Source organism: Talpa occidentalis, unplaced genomic scaffold, assembly GCF_014898055.3.
Source record: "Talpa occidentalis isolate TD23 unplaced genomic scaffold, MPIMG_talOcc4v2.1 talOcc4.544, whole genome shotgun sequence".
NCBI classification, from domain to species: domain Eukaryota; kingdom Metazoa; phylum Chordata; class Mammalia; order Eulipotyphla; family Talpidae; genus Talpa; species Talpa occidentalis.
The window spans coordinates 10,269-30,770 of record NW_023604911.1 but is presented as its reverse complement, the minus strand read 5'-3'; the positions used below and the strand labels follow the sequence as shown (position 1 = coordinate 30,770).

Sequence of the window (20,502 nt, the reverse complement as noted above, 5' to 3'; positions counted from 1 at the left end):
GTCTCCAAGTGAGATTGCTGGATATGGTCTGTGTAGTTCTTGTATTTTAGAACCTCCATCCTTTTCCCGTAGGGGCCAGACCAGTCATCATTCCCATCGGGTTCCCTGCACTCCACGCCCTCACCAGCATGCGTTACCGGAATTGGATATTTATACGTGTGCACATGTCCTCGCCGGTGTGAGATGGGATCTACCTCTTTGTGGCTTTGATTTCCTTTTCCCTGATGATGTGAGGTTTAATGTTTTTGACCCTGACTCTGGGCCATCCGTATGTCTTCTTTGGAGAAACGTCTGTTGAGCTCTTCTGCCCAGTTTTTAATTGGGTTATTTTCTTTTTGTTGAGTTGTATGGGTTCCTTGTATCACTAGATCTTGGACATCAGCCCCTTGCCAGCCCCTAGGACATCAGCCCCTGCCAGCACATATTTTCTCCCACTCAGTGGGGTGTCTTTTCATTTTTGTGATAGTTTCTTTTGCTGTGTGCAGAAGCTTTTACTTTGATGTCATGTCATTTGTTCATTTTGTTTTGTTTTGTTTTCCTTTCTGTTGGCATCGAGTTCCCAAAGACATCACTGGAGCCAATGTTGTGGAGTGTTTTGCCTCTTTTCTTCTATGTATTTTATGGTTTCCACTCTTACATCCACATCTTTCATCTGTTTTGAGTTAATTTTGTGTGTGTGTATGGTATGCGAGAATGACCTATTTTCGTTTTTCTCCATGTGGATGTCCGGTCTTCCTGGACCATTTGTGGAAGAAACTTCCCTTTCTCCATTGTTTGTGCTTGTTTTCTTTGTTGTAGATTGACACCCCATGTGAATGTGGGTTTATTCTAGGCTCTCATTTCACTGGTTTGTATGTCTAGTTATACCAATACCACACTGTTTTGATTACCATATTTTGTGGGATAATTTGGACTCTGGGACTGTGATGCCTCCATTCCTCTTCTTTTTTGTCAAGATTGCTTTGGTTATACAGGATCTTTTGTGGTTTCATAAAAACCTCAGTAATGTTTGCTCTATCTCTTTGCAGAATTCCTTTGAACCTTTGATAGGGATTGTGTTGAATCTATTTATTTCCTTGGGTAATATGGCCATTTTAACAATGTTAATTCTTGCATTTCATGAGCATGGAATATCTTTCCATTTCTTTGTGTTTTCTTCTACTTTTAGCAGTGCCTTCCAGTATTTGTTGAGTTGATCTTTAGCCTCCTTTGTTAGGTTTATTCCTAGCTATGTGATACTTTTTGATGCTAGAATTCTTTTCTTTCTCTTTCAGTTCATTATTTGCATATACTAATGCAACAAACTTGTATATTGACTTTGCGGCCTGCCGCTTTACTGATTTATTGTTTATAATATTTTAGTGTTAGAATAAAGAAAAACAAGATTTGGAGAATTTATGAAACTGACTCAATTTCATAGGCTTTGTCACAAGCTGAGCTGGAATGTGGGGCAGTGCCTTCTCCCTCCAAAGCTGATGAGTTGAATCATTACCTTGTACTACTTACTGGGGAACATGTCATTGACTTATTTTTAAGTCATTTTTCTATAACAGTAAAAGTCAGTTCATTATCAGATACAGCACCAAAATAATTAGAAGCCAAAAATGTTTTTTTTACTTACTCTAATCATATGGATTTTAAAATAATTATTTAAGGTAATATTATGTGATATGTTGTGTAATATATGTGATATAATCACACTATTATTTTACAATGCATTTAATATTAAATTATTGGAAAAGAATTAAATAGTCAGACCTTTATGAATACTATTTCAAATTATTTTTCAGAAACCACTCCATCATTACTACCAATTTATTTTGTGATCTTGGAAATTAAGTTAATATAAAATGTCCAAAGTTACAGAGTTTCTCTCTACACATATGTTTCTTTCCAATATTACAAACTTCAGAAGCAGGCAAATTGATGTTTCACTGTTAATATTCACTCCTTTTATGAGCATTTTTGATGTGTGATTAGCATCAAAGTTGTTTTGTAATCTTTCAAAACATAAACTACTTCCAGGAGACTGGAGTGCCTTACTATGGCAGTTTCCATGAAATAAAGAATTAGTCGCAAAGGTTTTTTTTTCTTTTAATTCAGAATGGAATTCTCAGAAAATGCTGTCAACAGAAATTATAATGAACAAGCCAAGGTAGTAATAAGGTATTGTCACGCTCCCTCTTCTGGCTGATGCAGGAACTGCATTTGTCTTGAAAGAAAGCTTTGAACTTTTTTTTTTAAGATTTATTTATTTATGCATACAAGAACTGGGATGCAGGGTAGAGGTGCATGGGGTAAGAGGATTCCCCAGAGACAGAGTGGGGAACAGAACAGGCAGATCCACTGAAATCCACTGCTGAGGGGGCGCAGCGGGGAGACAGGAGAGGTCTGCTGCGCCCTGTGGGTATCTCCCTGGCTGGGGATTGAACTCCTGCTGCAGAGGCTGCGGACAGCTTCATAGGTTGCGTCTTTACCCCTTGTGCCACCAGGGAGGCCCAGAGAACTTATTTTCAAAAGAAATCCTGACCGGTGTTGATATTGATTCTAATTTCTCCTCCCCCAAATCACAAAATGTTCTGTTCACACTTAAAAAGTCAAATAACAGGTGTGGAGTTTGCTTGGGGAGAGGATGCCTTTCTCCTTTTACCTGCAGAGAATGGTGAAGGGAATGAGCAGGGTCCCCTAGTCACCCTGCTCACGTGGAGACAGAGGATGCCAGCGTGTGCAGTTGAGGAAAGAGTGACTTGCACGCCCTGTACGGCGCGGTGTGGATGACAGAGGACCCTTTAGAAAGTGGAGAGTCCCTCTTTCTTTGCTCATCCCTGATTCATTGTTCAAAGCGAGCAGCTCAGTACATGTTTCTCTTCGCTACAGGTCACGCACATCTTAGAAGCTTTCGGAAATGCCAAGACAACTCTTAACGACTCGTCCAGTTGCTTCATAAAGTATTTTGAACTGCAGTTCTGTGAGAGGCAGAAGCACGTGACTGGAAGTAAGTGTCAAGTTAACATGGGAGGGACAGAGAGGCTCCCAGCATGGCTCAAGCGGCGAGTGTTGTGAGTGCGTGGACACGTGTGTGCACCCATCCAGATGTGGGTGCGCACGCGCATGTACATGTTTGAACGTGCATCCCTGAGATGGCAGGTTAGGCATTCTAAAATTATTGTGTCTTGAAACATGAAAAGCAAGATGAGTGTTTTCAAGATGATTACTCTAGGAACTGTGTAAAATGGAAGCAAGCCAAAAATGGCTGGCGTCATCATACTTGCTGAACCGAGGGGAAAAAAAGCTCAAACACTTGAATAAAAGATGACTTGAGGGTATAATTTCTTTATACAGTTCACAATGAAATCTATTTTAAATAAAAGTGAATCTACACTTATAATGATTGCATTGAAACAAACCAAAACATCACAGTGATCACCAAACTGAACCCAAGGGAATTGTATCTTATTTGATTTAAATATTTAATGTGGACTTTATGAAAACTCCTTATTTAAAATTCAACCAGTTTAGAACTTACCTAGGATTACATCTTTCTAAGAAAAACATGTTCGCCTTGCCAGTTGATAATGTAAATACAATTGTAGGTGGAAGCCAAATTCTCTTGGGGGAATCATCTTAAAACTTTCTTAACAGCTGTCAGCACACAAACATTTGCTCATTTTCATGATTTTTGCAGGAGATCCATTTTGTTTGTTGTTTTCAAATTGCTCTGTCACCCCTTCAAGAAAAAAAAAGTTAGTGTTGACTACAACTTAGAAACATTAAATGTTGTATTTTGCAGTGTGTGTGTGTCGAGATCCATTTTTGTGGAATGAAATTCATTAAAAATATGCATAAAAAGAATAAGAAAAGATCATTGTGGATGTTGACGTTAGAGGCTTTCATCTGCAGTAAGAGAGTTGTTTGTTAAAATCCATGGCTCAGAGGTCTACTTGAAGGTTGCCTGTCGTGTGAAGACCCCGAATTGTCTGGAGCCTCAGACTCTGGTCATCACATCTGGTTTCATTATTCCAGGACAGTGTCCCTCACGGGAAGGGCACACACCGACCTCTGCAGTTATGAGGACAATTTCCCCTGAGCTTCAGGGTCAGTAGGATGAGCCAGAGGTGCCAGGAGGGGAGGAAGTTTCAATAACTGCCTCTCCAAGCCCTTTACCTCTCCAAGGTGTGACCCAAAGATCAGTACAATCCCCATAATTTTGGCGCTGGTGAGAGATGCATCATCTCAGAGCCCACTGGACCTGCTGAGTGAGACTGTGACACAGGCGCCCAGGTGATTCCTGCGGACGCTCGTTACCAAGCAGTGGGCTCACTGCTTAGCGGCCAATCCCTGGACACCAGGTTCTGAGAAAAGAAAGCAGCTTTATTGTAAATCGATTGGCGGTGTGGCAGGAGATCAACTGAAATCTGTCTCCCTGTTGGGAAAAGGAGTGAGGTTAAAACCTGGGTTGAGAACATGGAAGCTGAATTTCCCTGGCTAAGGAGTAGACTAAGGGCCAAGAAATGTGGACATGCAAAATTCATTGGCTAGTCACGGGGGCACCGTGGAGCTTTGCATTTCTATAACTCCCTCCTGTGCGTTTGTGTCTCCTGGCTTCTGCTGGCCTTGAGACTCAGCTCAAGGTCAGTCAAGGTCAGTCACTCAAGGTCGTTGCATCTGTTTGCTGAGGCTGGACCCTCTGGTGATAAGCTGTGCCTGTGAATACAAGCCTTAGAGAAAGGCACATACGTCTGTCTTTCTCTTGCATTCTGTGGTGATGCAGCTAGTTCACCATCTACCCTTGCCCGCACAGAAGCTGCGCCAGCGCAGCCCCGAGCAGAGACCAAGCAGGTTTGGGCATATGGGCACAGCGAGTCTTCTGGGGCACGCGCCGTGACGAATTTTGTTTCCTTTCCTTTCTTTCTGGGTGCACTCGAACACCTCCTTTTCTTCCGGAGCGGTAATGTGCATAATAATCACATGCATCTATTAAAAAGAACTACAAGGGCTGCCGTAAGCACTTGCTTATGGGCCTTCTGCTGCTCAGCCACCTCTGTGAGCACGAGGCCCCACATGCTTCAGCGCAGCCCAGCCCGCAGACACCTCCCGGCTCTGCAGCAGGACCCCTTGGTGGTGAATATTCATGAGGTGAACCTGAGGCTGGTCACCTTGTGAAATGCCCTCTGAATCCATAAGGAGCTGTGAGCACAGATTCAGCCCACCCCCCCTTGCTCTCTCCTGTCTTCTGCTGCTTTTCTACACACCTGTCCCCCTAATTAACACCCTAAATTCACTTCCTGTCTTGTTTGTTTGGTGGTTTTTCAAAGGGTTCTTTTAAAAATGATTTGGTGCTTGTTTTTATTTTATTTTATTATTATTTTTTTTTAATTAAGAATGAAACAGCTGCTGGGCCTCCCCGGTGGCGCAACGGTTGAGCGCTGGGTTGCGAAGCTGCCCCGCAGCCTCTGTAGCACCAGTTCGATCCCCAGCCACCAGGCGAGGGTCCCTCATGGCGCGCAGACCTCTCCTGCCCCCGCTGCTCCCCTAAGCAGTGTCCTTCGGTCCTTCTGCCTGCTCTGCTCCCCGCTCTGGCTCTGGTGAATTCTCTCACCCTCCCGCGCTTCTGACTGTACCCAGTGCATGTATAAACAAAACAAACAAACAAACAAAATAAATAAATAAATAAATAATAAATAACATGCCTCTATAAAAAAAAGAAGAGGAAAAATAGGGCGGCGCAAAGGGGAGAGCAGAGCCTGGACTGCGGCAGGGGGTCACTGGTGGCTTCGTGGCGGGGGTGCTGTGATGCATTTGTGGGGGTGTGAACCTGCACCCCATCCAGTGTTGTAAATCGGTGTTACCACAAATATAAAATTGAAAAAGAGAAAAAATATGTCCACCTTGTCAGGAACGTGTCCCTGCTTTCCAAGGGCGAGTGGAAGAAAAAAATGTCTACATTGGGCAAGGGATCACTCGGGTGACACACGACCAGGGTCTTGGAGTATCCCAGACCACGTGGAAAGGCTCTTGGGGGCAGAGTCCTCACGGCGCAGGAAAGAACAGCCGTGTCCAGAGAAGGGACGTCTCTGCTTACTCCCCGAGGGAGAGGCTCCTCGCCTCTTCCATCTCCGACTTTACTTTCAAAATAATTTTCAGTTCAAGAACAAGAGTCATCCTCACCCCCAAAATAAGCATTAGCACTTTAAGAAGCTGTAAGTCAACGCGATGCTTTTAATAGTTTCATCCATTGCCAAGACTCTTTTTTCTGAAAGAAAAATAAATGAGGCATTAATTGAAACTACTTCACACCATTTTTTGTAAGGGCTGAGTCGCTGAAATCAGCTCCCTTGACTTGGCGTTCACTAAAATAGTCAGACTGAGATCAGCTCCTCTGGAGTCCCTCCAGCCAGGCCGCAGGGGTGCCAGCGTCGGCCCCAGCCCGGCGGTGTGCTGAGGTGGACCAGGCCCTGCTCATGGGACATGCGCAGCAATCATGGGCCCCGCGCTGGACAGGGGCGCCGTCGGACCGTTCCCAGGTGACAGGGGCTGAGTGTCCGTCATTGAGACCCTCGCTGTGCGCCTGTAATCTGATAGCAGCTCGTTAACCAGGGGAACCCAGTGACAGCACAGAAACTCTGAGTCCTGGTCTTAGGAAGTCCTCTTGAAAGAAAAGTAAGGGCTGGGCCTCCCTGGTGGCGTAGGGGTTAAGTCTCAGCACTGTCCATTTCTAGGCAGCCACTGCGGCCTGAGTTCCATCCCCGGCCAGGGAGCGACCCACAGGGCACAGCAGACCCCTCCTGTCTCCCCGCTGCTCCCCTCAGCAGTGGATTTCAGTGGATCTGCCTGTTCTGCTCCCCACTCTGTCTCTGGTGACTGCTCTCACCCCCACCCCACACCTCTGGCCTGCACCCCAGCTCTTGTATGCATAAATGCATCTTTAAAAAAAAAAAAAGAAAAGAAAAGAAAAAGTAAGGGCTGTTTCTAATTTTGAAGAAAACGTGATCCATAGCTTTGTGGCTTGGCCTCCAGCCCAGTGTTTCCCGTGTGAGCAGCAGTTTCACAGACACAGGCATCGTGTGTGCACAGCAGCCTCAGGGGACGTACCAGGACACCTCTCCCACCCACAGGCAGCTTTACAGGAGGCTACCTTATAAATAGGGGGGCTTTGCCACGGGGTTCCCTGTCACTCACGAGGTGCCTTCTGTGAGCACCTGGAGACATTCTGGGGTCCTGAGGATGTTTATCTGTAGGGAAGAGCAAAGGAAGGAAACAGATACAGAGACCACCCCCTCTCCGTGGCCCCAGAGGGGCAAGGCCTGTGTTGCTGCAGGCAGGGAGCCTCCCCAGGCCTGTCTTCGGGGTTCAGCGAATGGCGTGTCTCCACCCTCCAGCACCCGAGGAGGAGGTGCTGCTTCCTGACAGGTGGTCTGCACAGCGCTGGGATGACCTTGGATGGGGCGTTTCTGGGAGGACCCGCCCCGTGCGCAGGGTCTGGGCTGCGAGCTGTCTCCGCCGCACGACCTCGCCAGCTAGCCGGGGCCTCTCGGGCCAGCCTGCTCGCGGGGCTGCCCTCGCCTCCCAGGGCTGTTCCCCCACCTTCCGGAGCCCGTGGCACTGACCACGCCTCCCAGGCCCAGAGGCCCACTCCCCATGACCGCCCCTGCCCCATTCCCAGGCCACGTTCCCCAGCCAGTGGACAGCCTGGGGGTGGGCGGCCCGTCACACCACCAGGCCCTGGGCTCTCCTGCGTGCTCCTGCCCCTTCTGGTGTCCCAGCCCCTCTCCGGGAGCTCAGCCCTTCAGATCTCCTCAGAGAACCCTCTTCCTTCTCCAAGCCCCTTTCCAAGGCCCCCACCCAGCTCTCTGATTCTAAACTGCAGCCCGGGCGGAGACTACAGTGTCCTTCTGTCTGTCCAGCTCCTTGTGCTCTGCGTGTCCACCCAGCCTGACATCGGCTGAGGGCAGCAGCCTGGTCTCTCCCATCCCAGGCACACGCTGCCAGCTTTCTGGGCAGATGAGCCAGGGCCTGGCCTTGGGAGCACGGACATTGCTCAGGCCAGCGGGAAGCTGCCAGCGCCGCGAGCTCCTGGGTGCTGGGGCGGTACGCACGCGGAGTGCGGACCAGAAGGGAGCGGCTGGCAGCAGGCAGGCCGGATCCTTCTTTCAATGTAGAGCCCATTTCTCTCCATAAATACAATTTGTGCACTAAGAATAGGACTACGTTCGGCTCCGGCACTCACTCCGCTGTGGGGGACGGGCCAGGCCAGGCCGGGCCGGGCCGGGCCAGGGGCGGGGCCCCCAGGAGATTGAGCAAAAGGTTCTCTCTGGCCCAGCCTGGAAGTTGAAATTGACTGTCAGTCAGAAATGCCCCAGACACATGCAGAGCTACGATGTCTTGTGGGAAAAGTAAATCTTGGGGCCAAAACAAATGAGATGGAAAATATATTGGGGTTTTTGCCTTGTTTTTCAAATCTTGTCTTTCAAATAAGCGGGTGAGGACACAGTCTCGTCCTCCTTGGCATCAGGCACCCTTAGCACAGACACTCTCCGGGGGGTCCTTGCAAGAGCTTCCTTCATCTTGTCTCCTCTGGGTGCAGGGTCTGGGCTGCGGGGCTCACCTGCTGGGTGGACGGGCGGGCGCGTCAGCACATGGACAAGGTGACGCCTGGAAAGCATTTCTCTGGGGCTGCTCTCAGCGGGGGGCTTTAAGTGGCCACTCCTTTGCCTTGGGGCCCATGGTGAGCCTGAGGCCTTTGTCTCTGGATCCTCATTTTTGATGGAGAAGGTGATGTCGTGGCTGGGTGGACAGCGGCGGTGCAGACCCAGGACTCGGACTCCTTGTTGAGGCCCATTCATTGAAGTCAGCCCAGCACCCTCACTTAGGAATCACGGAGCCCACAGAGGCGCGTAGGCGAGAGGGGATGCTTGGCTGTATCAGTGGGGAGCATGAGCTGGCTGTTGGGGAGGAGATTCTAACTGGACGTGTGTTTATAACTGGACAGATGGACGGGGGACAGATGGGCGGGGCGCTAGAAGTTTCTGGAAGTCAATGGAAGGGCAGTGCAACCAAACATTCATGTTTCTTAAAGGAGAGATTGTCTTATCTTCTCCACTTCACTTACACTCAACCAAACTTGGCGCAGATCTAAGCGTCCATTATGGCATCTGATGCCACAGGTAATGTTCAAACTTGTATGTTTTTACAGAACCCAAACTGTTTGAGAAACGTGTGTTTATATGTAGTTATTTGGAAGGGTAGAGCATCATGACTGTATTTCTAGTTAAGAATATTTCTGATATAAAAGATCTTTTCAAACATACAAGTCCTGAGACTTGGGTTAGCGAGAAATGGCTTAGCAGGAAGTCGTTGCTGTGGAGGAACGCTCACGCGGATGAGTCAGAAACCTGGATCTAGCGTTTTCCTTCCATTATTATACTTTTAACAAAAAGGCATGGATTTTCTCCATTTGCAAGAACATCAGTCTCAGGGAAATGAAGTTTTCACTATTTTGTGTTCCCCTCCATCTAAATGCTTCTCCAAGAAATATATTTTTTAAAATCCTACTGATCAGACTCGCTAATCCACATCAATTTTGTTCACTGCTGGAGCTGCGCTAACTAGGATAATTGCTAATACCACAGTTCCTGAATTTCGATGAATGGTATTCAGGTCCCTCTGTGGTGTGGGGTTTGATTTGGTTTGAATGCTGTGGAGCTTGTACCTGGACCGAGGCGAGTGGGCGGAAGGTCAGCCTCCTGTGAAGGTAGAAGCCTGGGGGTCGGAGCGCCACCCACTCTCCAGTCTACCTGGTGTTTCTTTGTTGTTGACCAGAAAATCACAGAGAACAGCAACTATGGTAGTTCAGTTCCCATGTATGTAGCTTTATAAAGATACTCTTTTAGGAGGCTAAGCGATTTCGAGTTTAATATTATTAACATTAAATGCAAAATGTTTTCAGCAAATAATTTGTTTAAGAAGAAAAAAGGACAAAAGAAAATTTAATAATTAGACCTCAACTTAAAATTGCCACCTGATTAAACATTCATGGGCAACAGGAAAGAACCTGTAACCCCACACACACAATTTTAGCATCACTTGTGGTTTAAATGTCATTAATTAAAAGGATACTTTGAAAGAGTTGCTCTTAATGCATTTAACAGAAGCTTTTTCTGAGACTTGTCAAAGAAGACAACTTTTCCTAATAAGAGGTATTAATTTTGAGTGAAGTTTTCCTTTAGCACTGATGATCATTCTGACAGGCTAAATTGACCACTTAGGAAATTTATAGGAGGCAAAAGTAATCATTATTAGTGGTTCCAGTTGCTGGACAAAGCCCAGACTGGGAAACCTCCCATATTTGCTGAGGCTGGAGTCTAGCGCACTTATTAGTTAGACTTAGTACATGAAATGACAATGTTTATGGTTCAAATATAGGGAATATTTGAATCCATGTGCCTTCCTAAGTATTGATACATTCTGAGCCAAAAACTTTGCTGATCATGGATTCTTACTTCAAAATGGAAATCTGCATTAATCTAACCTTGCATTTGAAATTCAAATGTTTATTTTTTACTGATCATGCATGATGATAAGAATAAACCTAAATTTACATTAAAAAGACTGTTCCAGAAACAATAGGCTTTTCAGCAGACAGGACAGAGAGCCATAAAGTTTGATGAACATCAACTTCTAAATTTCCAGTCTGTAAGACAATTTCTTGTCTGTAAGCAAAATCAGGATTGCGATTCCCATGTTTCATTTTTTTGCCATGGCTCAGCTACTATGAAATGAATTTCAACTTGTATTTATGATTTTGGCTATTTTTGTTTGTGTTTGTCATGTTTTGAAGGCAGAACATCAAAATAATAAATATTAGTTGTTAGTCCTAATGCTGCGACATGGATCACAATAAACCAGGAATTTGACTGGACACAATTTACAAGGGGTGGGTGTTGCTTTATAGGTAAATTACCTATCCCATCCCCTACCTGGGATGCAAACTTTATTATGGAATTATCTGTTCTAGTACCTATAACTGTGCCATAAACCCTGATTTACCTCCTCTTTATAATTTCAGTGTAGGTCTTGAAGCATTTATAACATACAATTTATATATTAAGTTGAATCTGCAAAAATTCAAGTCATATTTGCCGTTGCTACAGTGAGTTTCTTCCAGTGTTTCAGCAATGACAGAGGCTGTAGTCTGTGACTTTGTCCCTTAAAAATGTAGTGTATACTCTCCTGACCTGGCTGATACTAACTTTGCCCCAGAGCACATTATAATCAATAGTACTTATCTATGCCATAGCAGTATGACTGGTACTTTCAACCTGTAAAACATTAAACAAGAAAATCCTGAAACTTCCTTTGGTACCTTTGTTATAGCTAAAGGCATATCTTGTTTTAGATTATATTTGTGCACGAAAGTTTTGTGCTAGATGAGGAAAAAGTAAGAATGTCTCTTCTCACTCCATTCCAACATTAGTGCAACTCCTTTCCTAGATAGTGCAATAAGACAAGAAAAAGAAATACAGATTAGGGGCCTCCCCGGTGGTGCAGCAGTGGAGCGCTGGGTTGCGAAGCTGCCCGAAGCCTCCGCAGCACCGGTTTGATCCCCGGCTGCTCCCCGGCCACTGGGGGAGGGTCCCACATGGCGTGCAGACCTCTCCTGCCGCCCGCTGCTCCCCTCAGCAGTGTGCTTTGGTCCTTCTGCCTGCTCTGCTCCCTGCTCTGGCTCTGGTGAATTCTCTCACCCTCCCACGCTTCTGACTGTACCCAGTGCTTGTATAAATAAATAAAAATAAATCTTTAAAAAAAAAAGAAAGAAATACAGATTAGGAAGGAAGAAACCAAACTGTGATTGTTTACAGATGACATGATTTTCTCTGTATGAAATTTGACAAAATTACATGATTATAGGAAGGTAGCAGGATACACATTTAGTATAAAAAAAGTCAGTTGCTTCCTTCTATAACAAACTTTAACAATTGGAGTTTGAAATTGAAAACAAGACTGTTTAGCACCAAAAAAAGAAATACTAGGTATAAGTACAAAATGTGTACAAGATATTTATAAGGAAAACTACAAACTCTGACGAAAGACATCAAGAGGAGCTAAATAAATTGAGTGATATCCCATGTTCATGGATGGGAAGACTCAATATTGTTAAAATGTATTTCTTCCAACTTGATCTATAGACTCAACATAATCTCAATAAAAATTCCAACAAATTCCTTTGTGGATAGTATCCAACTCATTCTAAATTGTATATGGAGAGACAAAAGATTCAGAATAGCTCACACAACAGTGAGAAAGAAGAACAAAATTGGAAAACCGGTGCTACCCAATTTCAAGACCTATTATAAAGCTTTCCGCTAGAGAAAGAATGGACAGATAGTCAAATGGAACAAACAGAGAGCCCAGACTAGATGAACTTAAATAGAGTCAGTGATCTTTGACAGAGTAGCAAAAACAATTCAATGAAGACGGGATAGGTTTTTAAAAGATCACATTAGAACAACAGGACATTGAAATGCAAAAACAAAGTGAATATATACATGGACATTCAAAAAGTAACAAAATGGAACATAAATCTAAATGTGAAAGCAAAACTATAAAACATTTCAAATTAAGTGACCTTGGGTCTGGCAATGACTTTTTAGACACAAAACCAAAAGTACAACCCATGAAAGAAATAACTGATGAGCTGGACTTCATTAAAAAATCTATTGTATGTTAAAAAAAATCTATTGTGTGAAAGACATTTTTAAGAGAATGAAATAATAAGCTACAGGCTAGGATATCTAATAAAGACAAATCTGATACAGCACTGCTATCCAAAATATACAAAGAACTCTTTAAACTCAATAATCAAAATCAAACATCCCAATTTTAAGAATGAACAATATATCAGAACAGAAGCTTCACCAAAAAGCAGTGTACAGATCGGAAATGCCACACCAGAAGATGTTCAATATCATGTGTCATTAGGAAATTGGTACACAGGTATTAGAGTCGAGCAAATCCAGAACAAGGACAGCACCAAGGTGTAGTGAAGACGCAAGGTAGCAGGCGCTCTGGTTGTCGCTGAAAGGAATCCGAAATGAGGCAGCCATTTTCGAAGACAGTTGGGGAGTTTCTGGCAAAGCTAATCATAGACTCACCATATGTCCCAGGAATCTTGCTCCTTGGTATTTACCCAACTGAGTTGGAAATGTACATCTACATAATGTTGACACGAATGCCTGTGGCAGCTTTATTCATAATTGCAGAACTTGAAGCAACCAAGATATCCTTTAGGAGGTGAGTGGATAGACAAGCTGTCATAATTCATGCAATGGGATATCACTCACTGATAAAAAATGAGCTATCAAGTCATGAAAAAGCAAAAAACACATGTTTTTAAGTGAAAGACACCAACTCGGAAAGGCTATATAGTATAAAGTTTATATAACTCCAACTCTGCGACATTCTGGAAAAGACAGATCTACAGAGACAGTGACCAGATCCGTGGTGGCCAGGGGCTGGGGTGGGGGGTGGTAACTAGATGGCGTGCCGGGGATTTAGGGCAGTGAAACTGTTGTGTGTGATGCTACAAGGGCAGACATGTGAAGTTACGAATTTCCCAAAACCAATAGAATTTCAAACACAGGTGTAAGTTATAGACTTTCGCTAATATCAACATATCCATGTTGGTTCCTCCTTTTTAATAACCGAGATGTTAATAGGGAAAATCAGGTTTGGGGAGGAGACAGAGAGGGTATATTGGGACTCTCCATACTTTCTGCTTCATGTTCTCTGGACCTAAAAAAAATGCTTTAAAAAATAAGGCCCAGTAATTTTGTTAAAAGCATATCTGTGTTTGAAAAGATGTATAATGGACATGTGTAAATTTCTGGAAATGAAACTCTAAGAATGCCATTTAAGAGAATCCATTTCCTTTTCTTCCCCAGCCAGAATTTATACATACATGCTAGAGAAATCCAGACTGGTTGCACAGTCTCCTGGCCAGAGCAATTTTCTCATTTTCTACCTGTTGCTGGACGGGCTCTCTGCTGAAGACAAAGACGGGCTTCACCTGGGCCACCTCCGTGCTCACAGGTAAGCTCAGGCACGAGCCCCGCTTCCCCGGTGCCCGCTCTCCCAGGTCGAGATCGCATTTGAGAGTCTCCACTGGCCCCTGTTTGCTTTCAGAGAAGAAATTGTAACTAAAGAGAGTAATTGGCTCCTGTTGGGTCAGAACCAGTTGTCCAGCTGGGTGAGAGAAGGTTGTGAGGCTTGTGTGCGCATCAACTTCTGTTTCCGTGGCGTGGTCTGCAGATGAGAACAAGAAAATCAGACACACTTTTCCTTCTGGGCACTTTGGAGAGAATGTTAGGCATTTTGAAGCTCTGGTCATCTTTGGAATGATGGGAAATGTAATCTGGGCAATTCTTTTTCGTAACGGGAGGTTCCGTGGTAGGTGACGAGGGACATAGACGCAGAACGTAGACTGGTCTCTGTGCTGGACACAGACAGTGTTTGCTCAATGAGCGACAGTCCCAGGAGGGAAGGAGGTGAGGATGATGTTGTTGGGGGGTCTGGGAATTACTCCCATCTGTGCATTTCACCCGCTGCTGGTGCCGTGCGTCTGCACACTCGGTCAGGTCCCACTTAGACTAGGGTGAGATGAGAAGTGGCCTCCATTCAGGGGAGAAGGCGGGGGCTGGGGGCAGGGAGTGAGGAACCCTGGTCCTGCCCTCTCTGGCAAGGAGGTGGGGGCCAGGAGGCAAGTCACCTCCAGGAGAGATGCGGATTCACGTCTGGTACCGTCCACACCTGGTCTCCAGGGCACTGGCACTGGAGTCAAGAGGAGTGTGCATTTTCACAATTTGCTGAGCGCTCTTGGGAGAGAAGTTGAAGGATGCTTGGGCAGTGGGTGGGTCTGAGGAGGAGGTGAAGGTGGAGAGCTAGTCAGGCCACGATGTGGAGACTCCAGTGATAGTGCCAGCAGGCACAGGGCGGTCTACTCTGGCCTCGGTGCCCAGGCGCCCCCGGCAGGCAAGGAGGCAGGCCCGGGCCAGGCGGGTGTCCAGGCCCTCCCAGCCCCGGCAGATCTTTACGCTGTTTCTCTGGACTGTCTGGCGTTCTCTCTCTTTCTCTCCCCCTCTCTCTCTCTCTTTCCCTCTCTCTCTTGTGGCCTCGTGGTCTCTCCTCTCCTGTAATCATGCCGCTCATCCTCCTGGCTGCTGCCACTGCTTCTAGCCCCACCCCCACCAGCCCAGGTGTGCACACTTACGCATGCTCACACCCGTGCTCCAGGTGTTCACAAACAGGCACGCATGACCCACACCCACACTCCCAATCCGCGTCACCTCCTCCTCAGACCCACCCTCTGCCCAAGCATCCTTCAGCTCCTCTCACAAGAGCGCTCACCACGGGCAAGGGCGCAGGTCGCAGCCACCGAGGCTAGTGGCGTGAAAAGCCTGGTTAGTTCATTTACCCTACCCCGAGACGCTGGAGACGCAGGGTTTTCCTGGGGGCGTGGGGGGAGGTCTGAATGGAACTGACGTCCCGGAAGTAGTTGGAGATGTGACGGGACAACCTCTGACTGTGACGGGATGACCTCGGGGCCACATCTGTTGTCAGGTGCGCTGTGGCAGAGGCGGAGAAGGCCAGGTGTTAGCGTTGGATCATTTTCTATCTTGTAATGAGCCGCTTTCAATTTCCTTGCAAAGGTTGCACTAGGAGGACAGAGTTTGTCCTGTTGAACAGGAGAAAACAACAAGGTGGTCAAGTGTTATGAGCCCTCATGAAAATTGGTTTTTATTTAAAGTCAGGAGCTATTTGGGGGTTTACTACCTTCCCAAACAACATCAATTCAGCAGGGAAATAGAACACTGAGACGCAGGTTGGAGGCCCAGGCAACAGTGACTTAAACAGAAACATAAATCATAGCTTCCAGGGCGTTAGAAGCGTTTTTATCAAATCCCCTCATTTTGTAGAGGAAAACTTCAAAGCCAGAACATCGGGAGGCTCGCGCCGGAGGGGCTCTCCCAGCCCCCGCGGTGCTGCAAACCCGGCGTCTCCTCAGCGTTTCATTCCCCTTGATTCAGCACCACTCACGGGGCATGATTTCTCTTGGAGGAAAAGTGTCAGATTGGAAGCCACGGCTGAGTGTTCCCGGCAAGCTGTGAGAGAGAAAAGCGTTTCTGTGTTCCTAATCTTTCAGGAGGAACTCCGAGTTGGTAGTCGGCGTTTTATTTAGAGGGTGTGTGTGCATATGTGTGTGTATCTGAGTGTGCATCTGTGTATGTTCCTGAGTGTGCATTGTATCTGTGCTTCTGGGTGTGCATCTGAGTGTGTGCATCTATACATGCTTCTGAGTGTGCATCGTGTGTGTGCATATGAGTGTGTGCATCTGTGTATGCTTCTGAGTGTGTGCATCTATCTATGCTTCTGAGTATGCATCTGTGTGTGCTTCTGAGTGTGCATCTACGAGTGTGCATCTGTGGTGTGCACCTGTGGTGTGCATCTACCTGTGCACACACACGTGAGGTTGGCCTGGCACACATGGAGTTGGATGCCACAGTCCGGTGTGACAGTCACATGAACAGCTCACCTCTGCTCCTCCTGGGCTGGCCCTTGGCAGGGAGTGTGGGTGTGGGGGAGAAACAGGCCTTTCTTTATTGAGCTGCGGTTCTGCTGTTCATTTCTCTTTTTAAAAGAGTTTGGAATCACTTAGACTGTTTAGAAAGTCAAACAGCCAGAGTTGCTTTGTGAGAAGCTCCAACAGGAAAGAACTCAGCAAAATGAATAATTCAAGTCCCTTGAACAAAGAAGTCATTTTATTAAATGTATCACAAATGTCTGATGGGTGCAAAACAACAGCTCCCCCAAAATATACCCCCTCCTGGTCCATAAAAATGTCGCTTGAACATTTCTACAAGAATTCCACAGGCAAAATATTCCTCAGTAACAAAACAGACTATTTTGCAAGCTACAATGTTGTGCAACACAATCTTTTTGTGATTTGTGTCAGGGGGTCGCCTCTCAGTTACACACTGGTGAATTTTAGTTTGATGATGCTTGTAAGGTTCATGCTGATGTGCTATTTGAATGCCTTAGTAGTGTTGTTTGAGAATGGTTAAGCAGCACCACTCTGGAGATAGTTCAGCTTGTTTATGATCAATGAAATAAATCCTGAACATGTTAGCTTTCTTTAAAAAAAAAAAAATCTTATTTATTTTTGCATGGAAGAACTGGGGCACAGGCCAGTGGTGCAGGGGGTGAGAGGACCCTCCAGAGACAGAGTGGGGAGCAGAACAGGTGGAGCCACTGAAATCCACTGCTGAGGGGAGCAGCATGGAGACAGGAGAGGTCTGCTGCGGCCTGGTGGGTCAGCTCCCTGGTCGGGGATCGAACTCAGGCCTCAGCAGTGATAGCTCTGAGACTCAACCCCTGGGCCACCAGGGAGGCCCCTGAACATGGTAGCTTTCTGCCTTTCACGAACTGATGGTCTTTCTGAGTTTCCTCCTTGAAATCAGCACTCATAAGTAAAGCAGATAGCTACTAACATATGGTGTGTGCGGACACATGCTATGTGACACACACAGAACCATGCATGAACACACAGACACACATGTGAACATACTATATTATCAGGAGTGCTGCTCTCCCCACCTCCACTCACCTGGTTCCCTGTCAAAGGGGCTGCCGTGTCTGTGAAGTGGCAGCAGCCCTCCGCCGCCACCTGCCACTCCTGGGCTCAACCCCCCTCACTGCACCTGCAGCTTATCTGAAGTGTGGCAGGAGCATGTCGGGCCTTAAGACAAACACTGACGACACCTCGCGCCTGCCCACCCACGGGCATCCCTCCTTTGTTCAGAGCAGCTCATGACTTCCGTGAGCAGACGCGGCGGCACTGTGGGCGCTGGGCACCCGCTGGGGCTCACCTGTCCTCCAGGCCTTAGACCTTCAAAGGGGAGAAGCAGCGCTGTGGCCAGTGCCTCCGTAGAAAAGCTACAAAAGTGCGTTATAAACTTGGATGCCAAAACTTTTAGAACTAAACGTTTTCAAAATCTCACATGAAAATGGATGACGCTTTCTTTCGGTGTTAAATGCACCTGAAAATAGCTCCTGTTTGTAAGGTGGAAATATTATGTAGGACAAGCAGCTCGCAGCGCTGTGTAACTACAGAGTATAAATGGCGCAGATGCAGACATCGGCTTCTATAGCTGAACTGCATGAAAAAATATCTGCAAGACTTTGCATCACCACGTCCCTGTGCAGATTGCCAGAGCAACAGCTGCAGAAACACAAACTCTGGATCCTGGCGGTGCGAGCCCGGGCCTTAAGGCCGCAGTCACGGGGGACGGCCTGCAGGTGGCGCCCCTCCCCAGCCAACAGGCGCGAGGGCCAAGGCTGGCCCCGCTGAATAGGCCTCCCTAGTTAGGGCTCTTCCTGGGGTTGACTTGTTTTCCTGGCTGTTTGTTTTTTAAGTTCTATTTAAATTTTTTTTTGCATGTAATGCTAACATGACTTCTGGGGGATAAATGTAGTTTATGTCCCTGGGATTTGAGATTTAATAAAAGCTCGCAATAGTCGTCGGCTGCTGACCTTCAGCCTCCTTTAGACGACATTCGCAGCTGGGTTCTGAAGTCCAAAGAAGTCCCCCCAGGCCCCCTTCGTCCTGATGGATGGGGGCTTCTGGTCCTGCCCCAGGACGTGGGGGGAAGGCCGTTGGATCCCATCCTGCTGCTCCCCCTGACTGTGGGCCTGCTCGCCCCCTGGTCTCTCCGGTGAGCTGGTCAGGGTCCGCCCAGCCGCAGGCCCGTGAGCTCATGGGATTTGCAAAGGAAGATTGTGATATATTTCCATGAATTTCTCTTCTATATATGTTTCCCCCAATGTTGGGGGGTTAGAAATGATAACAACCTTATGCTCCACCCCATCCAAAATACTATTGAGCAGCTATTATTTCGAGAATATCTCAGCACCTCACCTCTAAGCGGCTCAAATGTATTATAGGGTGAGATTTATTGCTTTTGTGTTTGTCAGTTTTGTGTTTGCTCTCATCCCCCTGCCTGTAAGCACTGTCTGTAGATTTTTCTCTGTCTGCCCATGATGATCATGGAAAGGCGGCTCATCTCCCCATGCTGCAGGTGAGGTAACTGAGAACTCTCGTGACTTGGTTAACTACCCCGCGTGGAGTGCAGGGGACGTTTGTCTTCCAGGTTGTTTGTCCTCAACCTTTCATGAGAAGTTTGGAGAGTGTTCCAAGTAGGAAATGAATCGTATCACAATTACTTCTTACTGCTTCTGTCACAGGAAGAAAATAATTTGCTAAAATCCACTTAAGTTTTCACCGTATTTTTAATAATATTATTATCTTTGCAATTTTGAGGGAAAGATTCCTACACGTAAATAAGCATGCACTCGCTTATCCACATGCACCAAAAATCAATAAGAAATGACCTTTTAAGGCTGCAGTAAATGTTCCTCTGACTGTCAGTGAGTGCCAGTTAGTCATTACCTGCATTATCTCATTTGATTCTTTTAATTACCCTCCGAGGCGGATACAAATGCCATTCCTGGCTGATGGATGGGGACGCTGAGCCCTGAGGATAAGTAACTTGTCCACGGCCATGCAGGAAGAAAATGGAGTCACGCTGATCTCCAACCTGGTGCCTGCCTCCAGGACCCGGTGTTTACCTGCCAGAGGTGAAGGCTGCTCATCCACTCGGGGAGGGGCGATGGCCAGCCTTGGGCTTGAGAAACACACGTTCTTCTTGGATGTAGAACTATAAAGCCACTGCCAGCACCGTCATGACTTTAGGAAAATACAAGTTTCCCGGCACACTCGACTGTTACAGTCTTGCCTGAGTTTTATTTGCAGTCCCTGAAGCTCAGGTCTGACGGTGTCTGTTTTCCCCATCACTCGGCACACAGACGCTGTGGTCCCCAAACGCCCTCCCATCTTTGCTCTTTAAATGCAGTGCCCAGCGCTGACCTTATTGATGTCACTCTGCCTGTCCAGCGGCCATGCTGTCCCCAGCCTCTCTGCGTGGCTTCTGACCAGAAGGCCTCTTCAGCCCCAGCCTTTACACTCAAGCAGATTAACACTGAATAGAGTCTGGTTTCTCTATGAAAACTCCTGGCTCAGAAATCTTTAATAATTATGCTTTTCTGTCATGTCAAATAAAGTTTCCGTGGAGAGGCCGGCAGCAGCGCTGGCTGGGCTGCAGGGGCCTGGTGGAAGGGCCGTCCCCGCGTCCTCTGAGCTTCTCTCTCCAGCCTCAGCCTTCAGGAGCAGAGTCGGTGTCATTCAGGTGAAAACTCCATCCTTGCTGAGAGGAGGGACCTCTCTGGACAGGGGTGGTCAGCCCGCCTGTTCACTGTTCAGTTACGGGGACAGAGCGCCTCCGGAGAGGCCAACACTCACGCCCGACAGCAAGCTGGGGTCACCCCACATTCCAGCACGCTGACGAGTGAGCCGGAGGAATTCCAGGCATCCTGTGTGGAGCCTCAAGTGGC

At 46.8% G+C, this 20,502-nt stretch overlaps 1 long non-coding RNA gene across 1 annotated transcript; it reads left to right on the top strand.

The window, feature by feature from the left end:
* Positions 1-2,879: 2,879 nt before the first annotated feature.
* Positions 2,880-19,649, top strand: LOC119260121 (uncharacterized). Its single transcript, XR_005128704.2, has 3 exons — positions 2,880-2,995; positions 13,941-14,088; positions 19,541-19,649. It is a non-coding gene; the product is annotated as an uncharacterized LOC119260121 (long non-coding RNA).
* The last annotated feature ends 853 nt before the right edge of the window (positions 19,650-20,502 follow it).